At 38.3% G+C, this 9,985-nt stretch overlaps 1 long non-coding RNA gene across 1 annotated transcript in view; it reads right to left on the bottom strand.

The window, feature by feature from the left end:
• Window positions 1-1,717: 1,717 nt before the first annotated feature.
• LOC140634677 (uncharacterized) overlaps window positions 1,718-9,985 on the bottom strand; it is a 44,183-nt gene continuing 35,915 nt past the window's right edge. The window contains exon 3 of the long non-coding RNA XR_012032071.1: window positions 1,718-1,913. This is a non-coding gene — a long non-coding RNA (uncharacterized lncRNA). The remainder of the gene's footprint in view (window positions 1,914-9,985) is intronic.

Raw genomic sequence — 9,985 nt, 5'->3', positions numbered from 1 at the left:
TTAGTATAAAGGCAGTTCTCAACTTGGCTACACACTGGAGTCAGTGGAGAGCTTTATAAAACAGATACCTGAATTCTACCCCAGTTTCTAACTTAATTGGATGGAGGCAAGTTTAGTCATTAGAGTTTTTAAAGATTCCTGGATGATTCCAAAAGCTAGTGTTGAGAAACATCTTGAAATCTGGTGCTCAGACCAGCAACTTGACCATTACCTGGAATCTTATTAGAAATGTAAATTTGTAGACCCCCCAAAACTTCTGAATTGGAAATGTTTGGTGTGGGATCCAGCAGCAGATTGAATCTGCGGCATGCTCATGTTTAAGAACCACTGGCCTAGGCAGTGGTTTCCAAATCTGATCATCAGAATTATGAGGGGGAAATTTCTAGAAATAGAAATTGCTCAGCTTTATTGTTGCTTCCAGTTTTTAATCCAGAAAATCTGATGGAGGCTGTGAAAACTTTTTATTCATGTATTTTTTTAAAGAATTTTGAAGATATACCAGGTTTGGGAACCACCTTGAGACTATATTCTGTGAAGAGCACTGATTTAAGAAATCTGAATTCTAATCCCGCTGCTGTTTGCAACTTCCCATGTGACTGTGGCTGTGCACTTCCCTCAGTTCCCCAAATCAAAGCTTCCTCATCACAACTGTCTCCCACACTTGCTGGGAAGCTCTAAGGAACAGAAATGAGGTTTGAAGCTTCAAAGCTCTTGTAAATGTGAATTATTACCATCAAATAGTCTTAGAGTGGAAGAGGATGTTTCCTGTTCCACTTCTGCCTCCTGGGAGACTATTACCCACTAGCATGGCCTTTCATTTCTTCTTCTTTAATGGAAGACCTCCTGAAGGACACCTTGGGCTCTGCTATCTTCTTCATTTCCATAATTATCTAGAGCTAAACTTTGCCCTAGGAAAGGCATATTGTTACAATGCCTCTCTGCTTGGGCTTTTTTCCCTCTCTCTCTCCTTTTCTCTCCTCTCTGTCTCTTCCTGTTCTAGATAGTGTCTGTCCATTTCATTCTCTTTCTCTTTTATTATTATTATTTAAGGATCATAAAGTGGGAGTCAGGTTGCTGAGCTTTCTGAGACAGATGAGGCCAAGTGGTCCGCTGGGAGCACTCGGCACCAGCGTCTCGCAGTATCCCAGCATATGGAGTTGAATCTCCAGGCACTGACATTAACACTCCTGCTTCAGGTAACTCATTTAGCTTTGGTGTCATTTTACAATAAATATACCATCCACCGACACAAATTAGACAGCTATTGAGATTAATTTTGAGGCACTATCGGCAACATCTTAAATCAAAAATCATTCTTTATTAGCATGCTTGGCGGTATAGTGTGCCTGCCCTCCCCCCTCCTGATCCCTGCCACAAGAATAAATGAGGCCCCGTGGTTGACATAGCGCATCAAGTGTTTTATAATAGTCTAATTGTAGCTAATGGTTTGTGCAGCTAATTAAGGCCCTATGAATTACAGTAATCAGTCAGGCTCATCCTTTAAACCAGATAGTTCTATTCAACCGTTCCTTTAGTAAGAAACAAAATATATAACTATATATAACTATAACTCCACACACATACATACACAGCACACAGGCAGTAATGATCAGCTAGGTTCATCTGAGCACAAAGAAATTAATAGGACTGATTTTTTTCTCTTACTTATTACAAAATATTTATTTAAAGAGATGCAGGTTCTCAGCAAAAGCAATAGTCCCTGTGGGTCAGGAAAAGGCAGAGTCTGCAGTGTGTCATCTGTCTGAAAACTGAGAATCGGTTGACGCCAGGTGTAGCATCTCTTCCCTCATACCTCCCTTAATCCATCCAGCTCGCAGTCCAGGGTTACCATGTGGCATTGGCCATGTTGCAGGAATCCAAATGCCTCAGAGAAATGGTGCCAAAGAAGCCACCTGAAGAAGATGGTTGAAAAATCAAAATGGATAAAACTCCACTTGTGAACTGGATGGTGACAATACCATCAACATGATTAGATTCCTTTGGTAGCCAGGGTCAACAATGCAGAAGAAGTTAGTGAGCAATTCAGGGGAGATTGGTAAAAGGAATGGGATGGTTTTCTTTTGCAATGGGTTTGTTTTGAGAAAAATATTCTAAATAGAAGATGTATTAGATTACAATAGAGCTCTTCAGAGGCCCCTCAGGATGCCCTGTTTCTTGGTTTATTTAAAACTTGACTGGACACTGTAGGAAAGGATTTGGGAAACAATGCTACAAGGCCTCTAGGAAACAAAAGGGAGTGATCTCTGATTCTGTGAGAAGGAGAAAAAAAATTCCATAGAAATGCCATCAGCATGACTTCTGCTAGAACATGTGTCCTATACTCCCTCAGGATCCCAATGCCAGTGAAAAGTGGGAAAAGAAACAGGGATTTTCATGAAGGTCATACATTTTCATTCTTTCCACCTCACAATCTCACAGAACTAGGTAGGACCTTGAAAGTTCAACCAGTTCTTCACCTTGTTTTCAGGCAAGATTAGATTTAATTGCTCTGGATTGGTGATTGGATAACCAGTAACCACCTATCTTCCTGTAATAAAGGACCATTTCTTTATGATTTTAAAGGCCATGAGTCACTATCCCTTATGAATCTTTGCCACTCTCAGGTCAAGTCAAATTATTCTTGTTTCATTAACCGCCCCCCCCTCCCCCCCCCCCCCCCCCACCGTAGATGTTAGCTCACCATTGTAGTATAGCAGAAAGCTCACTGGTCAGAAAAAAGTGCTATTTGCCTTATAACTAGAGGTTTTTTTTTTAGGTATTTGTTGGGTATCTATTATATCCCTTCAAAATTTACATTTATAGGTAGCCACTTAATCCATATCTTCATTCTAATGGATTCAATTGTTAAGTCTAGATGTTCCTTATTTCTGAAATGATGGCTAACAAGTAAAATGCTCACATTTATGTCTATCCACTTAACAAGTCAGAGTAACTTGCTCATATTTTTATCTATATATCTTTCTATATACCTATTTTATATTTTGCAAGGTTACGAATGTATTTTTCATGGTTATCCATGATGGCATTAAAATTTTTCTTTTTATCTACTAAATATACTTTGTGAAGCATTAGCTGCATGTTGACATTTGATTGCACATACTTCAAGGCTTTTTGTGAAGTTTTTCTTCCCCTTGAAGATGACCAGATGTTGGAGGAAATCGGATTGATGGAGATGAAAAGTGTGATTTGCCCAGCTTCCATCACTAACCCCTTTCCCTCCTCATTCTGCTCTTTCCACACTCTTTTCCTCTACAATGGTCCTTGTACACTATATGAGGCTTAAAACTCAGCTTAGTAGAGAACCAGGAAATTTTGAAATAGACACTTCTGTTTCAGGACAAAAGATGCCTCTCCATGTTCGGGATGTTGGTGGCACAGAGTCTGGGGCTTTACTCATATTGCACCAAAACAGATTTGATGGCAGCTCTCTATCACCTGGTGTTTGGCTCCTTCTATAAGTCAGCATCCACAGCCCTTTCAATATGTGAAATGACTTTTCTAGTTATTTTGGGAACTGATAATGCTACTTTATCCTATTGATTTGGGGTGATATAGCAGAGTATACACTCCATTCCTAATACACTTCAAACTCTAAATTTCAAGCATCTCAAAAGAAAGGATGATGGTACAATTATAATTGCATTCATCTACCATAGCACTGCCTCAACCCCATATATGTAAAGAGTACAAAATACCCCTTTAATAACTGAAGGAATGTCAGCTCTATCTAAAAGAGTTTATCACACCTGAATGGCTGGAACTCTAGACTATTCCTTCTGGACAGATAGTCACCTATCTAACAGGGCAAATCTGGGCCAGCTGAGTCCCAAAGGTTTCATGATTTTTTGACACTACGTATCTATTGAATGAAGGCAACAAAGCCTCAATTACTCATAAACAGAATCCAGCCAGCTGCTTTTGCTTGACTTAATGGTTTTTATTTTCTTGTTGTGTTTGATCCTACTCTAGAAAGTGGACACCATATTAATCGTATTTATAAATACTGTATATATACACCAGTTGCAGAACCTCGAGGCTCATTTAAAAAGAAAGATTAAACACATAAATTATTATAATGAATTAAGCTGTCAAGTTCCTTTACTCTCAGTACCCAGAGTATCTAAAAGACCCCAATTCAAATCCAGTGATGATATGGAAAATAATGGACCACCAGAAATACCCACATGTCATGGGAATGTTTCAGAAAATCAATTGGCATGTAGATCCATCTTCAAGATGACTCAAGGCTTCTCTGTACTATAGAAAACAGAATTTCTTAGTATGCATTATACACTTTGTCAGCCTCTACCTATTGTAGTCATCCATTTATTCTCAGAATTCAGAGATGTGAGCTTTGATAGCTAGTATGTGCCAAGGATGGATTTACTACTACCACTGCCCATCTCCACAAAAATTCAAAAGTAGTACTACATTGCTTGGCTCAGTGTATAAAGATCTTTAATTCTGCAACCCAGAATTTGTTTATTTATTTTTTCAATTTTGAAAACTAGGTCATGGCATAAGTTAACAGTGTTCTTGGTGCTAAAATACAAGTTAACTGTAGGATGCACATTGTGAGATTCTAGATTGTGTTGTGGAGAGAAATAGTAGGTTAGAGAACAGAGGGGAGAGAATAGGCTAGAGTTATCCACTGCTTTCCAACAGTGGCCATCAACTTCAGCTGTCCAAGGTCATTTCAGTGTCCACGAAGAACAGTCTGTGACCTTGGATCTGCCTCTATACATAGCATCCTCTCTCACTCTTCCAGATGCTAGATTCTATCCACTCTTCAGGCTCCTGTGTATATCCAAATTCCTCTAAAGAGCACTCTCAGAGAATGCAGACTATGTCATCTTTCCTTTTTCTGGACAGAGAAGTCTCTCATTGTGCTATGTTGGAACTTAATCACATGCACCCTTGAATTTATTTATCATTTAGGTTGTAGGCTAATGCTGAAATTAATTCAGAGTTCTGAAATCTATACCTGAAGATTTCTAGTGAAGGGAGAAGCCTAAGAAAATCTTCAGGGAAAATTAAGGCAAATTTTATGAGAAAGAGAGATCACTGAGGCTGGGAGAACACAATAAGGGGCAGTAAACTGAATTTAACTCAACTGTTCCAGAAACATAAGCTTGTCAACCAAAAAATCCAATTTACAGCTTATTTGAAAGCTGCCTCAGGTTAACTTTTAAAAACACTTTTCTAAAGTAAAATATGCTGAAAATGATTATCAGAATATAGTTGATGATTATGTTGATCTTCATTTTAAGAAGTAGTAAAACACAGTTATATAGCACAGACTCTAAAGCCAGCTAGCCAGAGTTTGTTTCTGAGCTCTGCCACTTAGGAGCTGTGTGACTTTGGCAATGTTAATTAACTGTTCTGTGTCTTTCTTTCCCTTATCCACAAAATACTAGTAATAGCCATATCAACTACAGAGGGACATCATGAGGATCACATGGTTAAATGGCACAATATATGTACAGTCCTCAGAATATTGCTCAGCATATGATAAGTTCAATATAAGTATAAGCTTTTAATGTGTTTTAAGCAGTTGAATGATCTTGAAATATTAGTATAAATTAGAAAAGGTTCAGGTAGAAAATAGGCTGGAATACCTTATATCTAAATTCAAATTTGCATTTCTTTAAGTACATACTGGCCCCAAGGATATATTATATTATTTTTGTGGGATGGGGAGTTGAAATATAAAATCTGACCCTTTCTCCTGGATTGCAGAAATAGAGCTAGACATTTAAACATAGAGAATTTCATAATATATTTAATAAAACAATGAAACATCATAACTTTCCATTATCATTCACTATCTACAAAATTGTAATTAGTGTTTGTTAAAATCACAAAAGTGACAGGACCACTTCTGTGCCAAATGAAATCTGATTGTTGGAGACTGCAATTAAATTCATTTTGATGTGATTTGGAGCAAGACCATAGTAATAATCTGTTTTGTCCTATGGCCATGTTTTCAGTTCTCTGCAGTTTTTACTTTTTAAAAGGAAGTACAGGCACCTTTTGATGTTGCAGAAAAAAATAGAATTTTAAGAACCAATTCGTCTATTGTGACCCCTTGAGTGCCTCATTGTCTCCATCCACAAAATGGAGAGGATTATGTGGCTATAGTTGTGGTAACTCCAGAGCAGTGGTCAGTTCCTAACAGAAATTATATGTAAAACTACCATTAGTGACTTGTTATTTTTTTATAACTCTCCTACTTTTTCAAAAAAATATAGTCTAAAAAAAATATATATATAGTCTATAGATACTCATATAGTCAGAAGTTGTTCAATATTTGTACAGAAAATGCAATATAATCTAGAAGAGGAAGGCACTGTTGCTATGTTACATGGTTACCTTTGCCACGTTTTCTCAACCACACACTGGCACATATAAAATTATATATATTTAAGGAGATAAGAGAACAGGTTATTTGAATCAGACTTCCCTGAAAGAAATTAAATGTATAGATAACATGCATCACAAGTCCTGTGTGTGTAAGCTTGTATAAGAGAGGGGATATCGGGACGCCTGAGTGGCTCAGCAGTTGAGAATCTGCCTTTGGCTCAGAGTGTGATCCTGGAGTCCTGGGATGGAGTCCTGCATCGGGCTCCCTGCGTGCAGCCTGCTTCTCCCTCTTCCTGTGTCTCTGCCTCTCTCTCTGTCTGTCATGAATAAATAAATAATATCTTAGAAAGAAAATAGAAGGGATGCCATGCAAATCATAATAATATAATATTAGTAGCAATCACTTATATGGGCCTGACTAGGTGCCATCCACACTTCCAAGTTCTTTCCATGTATTAAGTAATTGCATGTTGGAAACAGCTTATGAAGTAGGCATCACTTTTCTTTTTCTTTTTCTTTCTTTCTTTCTTTCTTTCTTTCTTTCTTTCTTTCTTTCTTTCTTTCTTCTTTCTTTCTTTCTCTTTCTTTCTTTCTTTCTTCCTTCCTTCCTTCCTTCCTTCCTTCCTTCCTTCCTACCTTCCTTCTTTTCTTTCTTTCTTTCTTTCTTTCTTTCTTTCTTTCTTTCTTTCTTTCTTTTTTTCTTGCTTTTTCTTCTTTCTTTCTTTCTTACAAATGAGAAAACCGAGGCACTGAAGTGTTCAGAATTCAAATCCAGGCACTCTTGCTCCCAGACTGTGTGTTTTTAGATACAGCTGTATTAAATTCTGTGTGGGGGAGGGCTGAGTTTTAATTAGAGACTCAAATGAAATACTTCCTCATTTACTTAAAGAAGGGAATTTGTATGTGCTGGTCTGGGGGATACAGAAAAGATTCAGGGCTTGCCCTCAGGAAATATAGGCTGTACCAGGGACTCAGGCACTTGATACAGTCACTTGCCTATTTATTTCAAACTGTGAAAAATGCCATGCAGAAAACCATAGGAATAAAATTAAGTTTTGGAAAACAAAACATTTCAGAAAGGGTAGCTGCTTACAGTGCTAATTATAAGCAACAAATAAACCAAACTATAAAGCTGATAAAGTCATAAAGGATAGGGATCTTATCTATTCTGTCTCACTCTGTATCCCAAAGCCTTGCATCATATCTATCATAGAGTAAGCACTCACAAAGCATCTATTGAGGAGGAGTCATCTGAAACAGCTAAAGACAGGCAATCCATAAGAGCAGACCAGCTAGATTAATCACTTCTTCTCTCTTCCTCACTGTCAGAGCATGAACCTACACAAGGACCAAAGGTCCCTGTTCCATCGAGCTTATCAGCATCTGCTATATGTGCAGATCCAGGCTGACCCAGACACATGCCTGTTGCCCCCTTTTGAGCCACTGTTTATATTATTAATGGGCACACCATTCAAAATTATCACCCAGTAACCCTGTACAACTGCCATTTCCTGATTGAGAAATTCCACTGTGGCCAAGCCTGAGAGGTAAATGCCAAATTCTAACACTTGGTGGTTTAGTGCAGGTAAGTCTTCCAACAAGAGCTGATCTCCCCTTGTCCATACATCAATACCTGTGTTCTTCAATACCTCAGACCTGCCAGGAAGTTTCCATGAGCCTTCATCACAAATGACCATCCTGGTTCCCAGAGCACTGACAACAGTACAGGTCTTAAGAGATGAGAGACATTCTCTCCTTGTTTATGTTCCTAGCTGTATAGAAAATTAGTTTGTGGGCAGCCCAGGTGGCTCAGCGGTTTAGTGCTGCCTTCAGCCCAGGGCATGATCCTGGAGTCCCAGGATCGAGTCCCACGTCGGGCTCCCTGCATGGAGCCTGCTTCTCCCTCTGCCTGTGTCTCTGCCTCTCTCTCTCTCCTCTCTGTGTATTCTCATGAATAAATAAATAAAATCTTAAAAAAAAAAAGAAAATTAGTTTGTGATATCTGTAGGAGTGAGGGCAAGAATTCCTTTCATGGTGAGAGATGCTTACTGGCCACAGTACTCAGATGCTGGAAAAAAAGTTCTCTAGATGTACTAAGTCAACTTTCTTGAGAGGAAAATTTGCAACCATGTTGGCAAGTGTCATTGCCCAGAAAAATTTTTCTCCCTTCCTTTCTCCTATACTTCTTCCTTTCTCACTGCTTTCCTTCCTCCTTTTCTTTTCTTTTGCTCCCCCTTCCTTCCCTTCCCCTCCCCTCCCCTCCCCTCCCCTCCCCTCCCTTCCCTTCCCTTCCCTTCCCTTCCCTTCCCTTCCCTTCCCTTCCTTTCCCTCCCCTCCCCTTCCCTCCCCTTCCCTTCCCTTCTCTTTTCCCTCTCAAGGATTATGTTTCTCATTTTTATTTTTCTGATATGGAATTGCTAGAATTTTAGGCCTTGATTTTAGGTGACCATTGCATGACCTGGCTTTGTAAATATATTGGGCAAACTATTCAACCTTCCAGTGAGATTTAAAATTTCCTTACTATACCAAATTCCCCCACCTCCAGCCCCTTGGCTTTATTGGGTAACCATTCACTTTAGTAACTCATGTGTCTTGTCTAGAGTTAGGGCTATTTTATTTGTTTCTTTATTTCTACTGAAATATTTTGGTTCAAATATGCTTCCTAACACTCCAGTCCAATCAGTCCCCTACCTACCTAAGCACTGTGGGCTCTATTCTTGGTAGAAATGCTCTAACCCCCTTTTCTCTAATGTCACAACCATCCATTCTTTAAGAAATGCTGGCCACAGGCAAGACTGGAAGGTCAGTCTTCTCTCCTTATCCGTGTCATTTTGTCTCCTTATTGTTTTCCATCCCTTTTGGATGCTCAATGCCAATATACTCTTCTCCCTTACCATCTCTTCTTCTGTGAAGAAAAAAATCTAATATCAATAATTACACTTCATTGTCAATGTAAATTAATATTTTCTTACTCCCAGGGATATCCTCAGGCTAATGAGAGACTTATTTCCCCACAGGTTATAAAAAAAAAAAAAAAAAAAGAAAAAAAAGAAAAGAAAAAAAAGACAAGGAGCTATTTGTCAAAAACTATGTTATATATCTTACATATGCTAACCCATTTGTTTTTACAGTACATTTCTCTATATTATTATTAGAACTATTTGCAGATGAAAATAAGCTTTGGTTCTTTGTTTAAAGTTTCAGAGCAGAGCCAGAATTTGAACCCAGTTATATAGGTCTATATGCCTTTAAAATCTCACAATGGAGTATGGTAGTCTATATCAGGCCAATGCTCATTCATATTGTAGTTGCAGGTCAAACACCACCTAGTTTCCCAGAACCTTCCCTATTTATTACATGGTCTCCTTCTTCCTTGGAATTCTCATAGCAATAAGAGTCTGTGCCTTAAAAACTATAAATTCACTGTATACTGCCACTATGTTATAGTAATGGTTTTATTTGTATGTGTCAACATTATAATGAGACTGTAGGCAATTTCAGACAAAAACTATATGACTTGTCTTTAAAAATATACTCTTATACCATGGACTAGAGATTTAAACATAGCAAATATTTAGTGAATACTTGACCTTCTGAGGAT

The sequence above is a fragment of the Canis lupus genome, chromosome 6 (assembly GCF_048164855.1).
Source record: "Canis lupus baileyi chromosome 6, mCanLup2.hap1, whole genome shotgun sequence".
Classification (NCBI taxonomy): Eukaryota; Metazoa; Chordata; class Mammalia; order Carnivora; family Canidae; genus Canis; species Canis lupus.
This window is presented reverse-complemented; position numbering and strand designations above follow the sequence as displayed.